Genomic DNA, 6,000 nt, shown 5'->3' with positions numbered 1-6,000 from the left:
CCAATAATGATATGGACAAAAAAAGGATTTTAAATATATACCCTAAGTTTATGGGGTGGGCCATAAATGCCATGTGCTTGCATGTGCTTTGTCTTTCCCTCTTAGCCCCACCACTTGTTTTCCTTTGAGAAAATTAAATGAAATTTTATGTATATTCCTTCCTCCATCTCTTGGATTCTGATTCACTTTCTTGGATCTGTTTCACTCTGAAACTTCCTTTATCAAAAGAATAATTTTATTTTTCTATTTCCATAGAAGAAGCTCAAGCAAGGTAAGGGTCTGGACTTCAGCTTACTACTGGTATTTCCTAGTTTAACATTATGTTTTGGTCACTTGCACTTAGTTTCATGGTGTCTGCAAATGCCATTGTCTTCTTTGAAACCCTAGCTCCACTTTCACCCTTAGAAATGTATAAGCATTAGGAGAAACTGGATAATTTCTTTTGTTTATTTGTAGGATGCGCCCTCATAGCTCACTCAAGCAAGAGTTTCTCAAGAATGGATACCACTTGTTGGAGTCGTGCCCTCATTTCCAATGCTTCCAAAGACGGCTCCAACAACCACCACCTCGTCAAACAAATGTTGGGTCCAGAATCCAACAGGCCGATGGCAGCGGCGAACACGGCGCCGACGAGACAAGCATTGGTGTGCAAGAAGATTGTGAAACGGAGTCGCGGGAGTCTGCAAGAAACGGTACCACTTGTTGGAGTCGTGCCCTCATTTCCAATGCTTCCAAAGACGGCTCCAACAACCACCACCTCGTCAAACAAATGTTGGGTCCAGAATCCAACAGGCCGATGGCAGCGGCGAACACGGCGCCGACGAGACAAGCATTGGTGTGCAAGAAGATTGTGAAACGGAGTCGCGGGATACGTAGACGAAGAAGGAAATGTGTTGCAACAAGCTCCATTACGAAACATCTAGCGAGGAAAAGAACGCAAGTTTTGAAAAGTCTAATACCAGGAGGGGAATTCATGAATGAAATCTGTTTGATTGAGGAAACTCTAGATTATATTTCATCTCTCCGAGTTCAAGTTGATGTAATGCGAAGTCTTGCCAGAGCTAGTGAACCAAAATAAGAAGAGCATCAATGGTAAATTGTTGTTTGTTTTTGTTTTTCAGTTCATATTTATTTCCTTTGCTTTCTTCCTTTTGGACCAGTTATATAATTGAAAGGAAAATGGAAGCTGGAAAAGCTGAAGCATCCATTTACAGATAAACTATATTTATATATGTATGTTTGTCAATCAAGGGTTTAATTTCAATCCCATGCATATATATGTTTATTATATTTCTATGGATTTCACCTTTTTCAGTTGCTTTAATTAGTATCATGAATAAGTGAGATTACAAACAACAACAGTACTTAAGATATATATTCAATCGTTTGATGTTTGGGGAGGGAGAGGGGAGAGGCCGAATGCAAATAAAAGAAAGCCCTCTTATTTGATAGAGGGGATAAGTTCTTCCCCTTTTCACTTTTTTTTTCTTTTCATTTTGGTTCAAGTAAACTGAAAACTTGTTTAATAAGAGGTTGATACATGGTTCAAACTATTTATTATTAAAAAATCATTACATAAATTTAACATGTGAGTTATGTAAATATAAACAATAAAATTGATAAGCAATTTCATAACACAAAATTTACTTTAGTTTATAATAAGAATATAATGTTAATGTATATTGGACATCAATTAAATTTAAAAAATACACAAAAATATTGTTATAAGCAATAGCACACAAAAGTGTCATTAACATAAAAAAATGTTTAGTGGTAATTGAGACCCTCAAACTTTTTAGAAACAATAATTAGTGTACTCTTTGAACGTTTTTTTTACCTAATATGATCCTTAAACTTAGAAAAAAAATCTAACTCTTTAAATAGTGGAATCAAATGTTGACTGTCACGCCGTTTATATGATACTTTAGAAACTTGTTAGAATGATTTAAACTTGTGTAAGTTAATTAAAAATCTAGATATTTTATTTCTTTATTTTTCAAATTTTCAAAACAATTTTAATGAAAACAGTGAAATTTGTTTTTCTATGTTTTCATACTTTCACATATTTTTTTTCATTTTCCAGAAATTATTTTCCAATTTTACAATCGAACATAATTTTTTCAATGTTTTCTATTTCCTAAAAAAATAAAAATAAAATTAATATATATTTTCTGAAACCAAACAAACCCTTATTTTTCACATTCATTCCAAATAAACCAAATAACATATGTAATATTTTTTTATATGTGTCAAATAATATTATATCTCGAGAATTCGATTCCCTTAGATAATCTTCCTTTCTATAAATCTGATTGTAAAAATAATTATACATTTTGTAAACCAAATGATCCTTAGGATAATGTTAATACATGGTAAAAAAGTATTTTGGTAGAGAAAAGATATAAAATAAATCTCCTCGGAAATTATTATAACACTAAAAAATTTGATCTAATTTTTTTAATGTTCAATGACTAAAAAATTATTTTTCGATAAGTTACTTCAATAATTTAAATTTCTATATTGAGATTGTCACAACCCCATATTTTAAAATAAAATTTTGTAATTAATTAAATTAATTTAGGGATCAAATTGCAAGTTTTCAGAATTTCCCTAAATCCCTAGCCCGTCGACCCTTCTACCGCCGAATATGTCGTCACTCGACCACCACTCAGCCCACCTCCAGCCTCGTTTGACTCGTCGTCAACCGGTGAGCAAAACCCAAGCACCATCGTACAGTGATTCGTCATCAATCGGCGTGAATCGATGTTTGAAGCTTCGCCATCTCCAACCCCCCGATGCTTGGATTCTCCTCAATTTTCGTCGACCCGGTCGATCGTTCAGCACACCGCCTGTACCACTGAACTCACCGTCGTCGTGAGCTCAAAACTCGACCGAAATCGTTGCCTGTCATTGCTCCGTCGTTGTCACTCGCCGATCACTACTGGAAAAGTTCAAACATTTTAAAATTCTACACTTCGTCGTGTTTCGTCAAAAAATAAAACATGCACGAGACTCCCGAGGTATCGACCTACAAGACTGGAAAATTTCACGCCAAAACGACGATCGGAGTTGTCGCACACGCCACACGCATCACCCCCTGTATGTGGGCGTCGACTGTCAACCAAGGGGTCTATTGGCTGGTTGAACGGGGTCTAAACTGGTTGGATCGGTCTAAACTGGTTGGGTCAGTTTAAGCCGAGCCGCGTTGAGTCGTTAACCAGCCATTGACTGAACGTTGACTGGCCGTTGACCTCCATTTACCGACCATTAACTTTTTTCAAGGGCACCTATCCTGATGTTTTTTAACATCTTGAGTCTGTTTTTAGGTCCGTTTCGCCAAATTCTAACCCGATAAGCTATTTTTCACTAATTAACCTCCCAATTCAATCCCTTTTTCGTAATTAAGCTTTGTTTCTGATATAAGTTCTATTGATATGTATCTAGGATATTATTGGACGTTGGATTCAAGTTTGAGAGCAATCGAATAGAATTTAAATGTTCGACCGGTGTAGCTCATAAATCGAGGTAATTTTTTACTACCCTATGTATGTTTTATTGTACATGTTGGTATTGCTAAGTGCATGAATGAATATGTTTCTTCTCATTTGTATAGTTAATTATTTCTAAATTCAATTCGAATACGGGGGAAAAGTAACTAATTGAATAAAACTCTAATGGCTCGTATAAAAAATAGAAGATTTATAAGGAACAATTCCAAGTTATGTGATTAATCAGTGAAGCGTTTAACCTCATAACCCTTAAAATTTGATTACTCTTGTTAAAAATTGAAACACCGAAAATACCTACATGAGGAATTGCGGAATTACCCTTGAGAGGTAAAAACACCCCGGATTGACCCTGATTGAGAAAGTACCATGAAAATTCATATCTAATATGATAAATTACTAATTTAACTTTTAATTTCCTATTTTATTTGGAAGATTTCTGATAAACAGTTCGTAACCTCTGAGAAGACACTGGACCCAGAATTTCTTATTTATGAGCATACACCCGAAGACTAACTTATTGAATGTACTTTTATTGTCAGAATTGTTTGGATTGAATGAAATAGATGAAAAGTTTGAATTAAATGAAAAGACATGACGGAAGGAAAGGGCTAAAATACTCATGAATTGTAAAATGACCAAAATACTCATGAATTGTAAAATGACCAAAATACCCTTGAAGTGTGAAATAACCTAAAATACCCCCAAGCCTTGGAATGATTGAATACTTTTAAGCATCGGAATGAATAAATCTACCTCAAATACCAAAATGATCTAAATACCCTCAAGACTTGGATTAAGAAAATGCCTTTGGATGGCTTCTGAAGATATCGGTGAAACTTTAAATACTGTAACACCCCTTAGGTTTTTAGAGTATGACCTAAGTAGGTTGATCATCCCTAATACTATTACCATACGGGAAGTAAATAAATACTATTTAAATACATGTTCGTCTCCTCTGATCTATTCAAAGATGTTTCTGAAGATGATCAGTTTGATTCTGCAGTGTAGCCAGTTTTAAGAAATGACTATTCCTGAAGTTTCTCTACCTACATAATTTATAAGTGTCGCATTTGCTGGGAATTGTACAGTACGATTGGAACTGAAAACCTGTTAAGATGCTTGAAATATGGAATTATGTAAATCGTTGTATGACCTTATTAAATTGATTTATCAAATTTCTTAGGAATTAAATAACTAAAATGCACTTATAAGCCTGATTGATGGAATCACTTTAAGAATGTATGAATCCTAAATAAATTTTAATGCAATAATTCCTAAATACCTTGCTGATATATATGAATATTATGATCTTGATAAATCACTTCCTAAATGACTAATGAATCTGTTAGCTATCAAACCCCTTTTTTATAGGTATCTAATTTCTGAAATTCAATCTGACCAAACTGGTAATTCCTTACGGACCTAAGGTGACCTTAGGTAGGCTATGAGGCCTCAAGGCACTTTCTTGGTAGGCTCTTAGGCCCTAAGGTACTCCCCTAGGAAGGCTCTCAGGCCCCAAGATATTTCCTTAAGTTGGCTCCTACGCCCAATGGGCCTAGGGTAAGTTCTTATGGATGCAGTTCTGGGGAACTGCACATTGGTGTTCGATTGAAGGGTATTATTGTGGTTTTAAAATATGTTTTAAACTACCAGTGTTTTTAAATTATATGTACATATTTCTCTATTTTGTTGGAGCACACTAGACTACCCAATTCAATCTTCTGAATATGTCTCTCTGAATACTTCATTCGGACCGTAAATTCCTGTTTGTAACTGAAAACTTAGCGAATGAAATCTGAAATCACCGATAGAATCTGAAATCACTGATAGAATCTGAATATGTCTCTCTGAATACTTCATTCGAGTCTGAAACTTGTTTTATTACTTGATATTATTGAATTCTATTTTTAATATTTAAATTATTTTCTGAACTTGTATTTTATCTATAAATTATTTTACGGTTTTAAATGGATTAACAAAATTTTAAATTTTCCAGGTAACCATTCAAAAAAGTTGACTTCACATCCATCTAATAAATCTATCCATATGATAAATCTTCCATTAATTTTGAGCTCCTACTGTTGTGAAAAGTCTAATTGTTTTGATCCTTGCCACTTAAGCAAAAACTTCATCATAGTCTTTTCCTTGTCTTTGTTTGTAGCCTTTGGCAAATAGTCTTGCTTTATATTTCTCAACTTTTCCTTCTTTGTTGGTTTTTGTCTCATAAACCCACTTGGCTCCAATTGGGTTATGACCTTCTGGTCGGTTTGTTAGTTCTCATGTATCAATTCTATCTATCGATGCAATTTCTTCATCCATTGTATTTTCCACTTGTCATCTTCAACTTTTTCTTCATGTTCTAATGGTTCAATGTTTGCAAGTAAGTAGAAAAGTGAAACATTTTGTAATTCATAATCGTTGTACCTTTCTGGAATTCTTCTTTCCCTCGTAGATCTTCGAACTTCAGTAGGAGATGCTTCAGGATTTTCTA

Source organism: Hibiscus syriacus, unplaced genomic scaffold (assembly GCF_006381635.1).
Source record: "Hibiscus syriacus cultivar Baekdansim isolate YM2019G1 unplaced genomic scaffold, ASM638163v2 tig00110890_pilon, whole genome shotgun sequence".
Lineage (NCBI taxonomy): Eukaryota > Viridiplantae > Streptophyta > Magnoliopsida > Malvales > Malvaceae > Hibiscus > Hibiscus syriacus.
Note: the sequence above shows the minus strand (reverse complement) of the source record.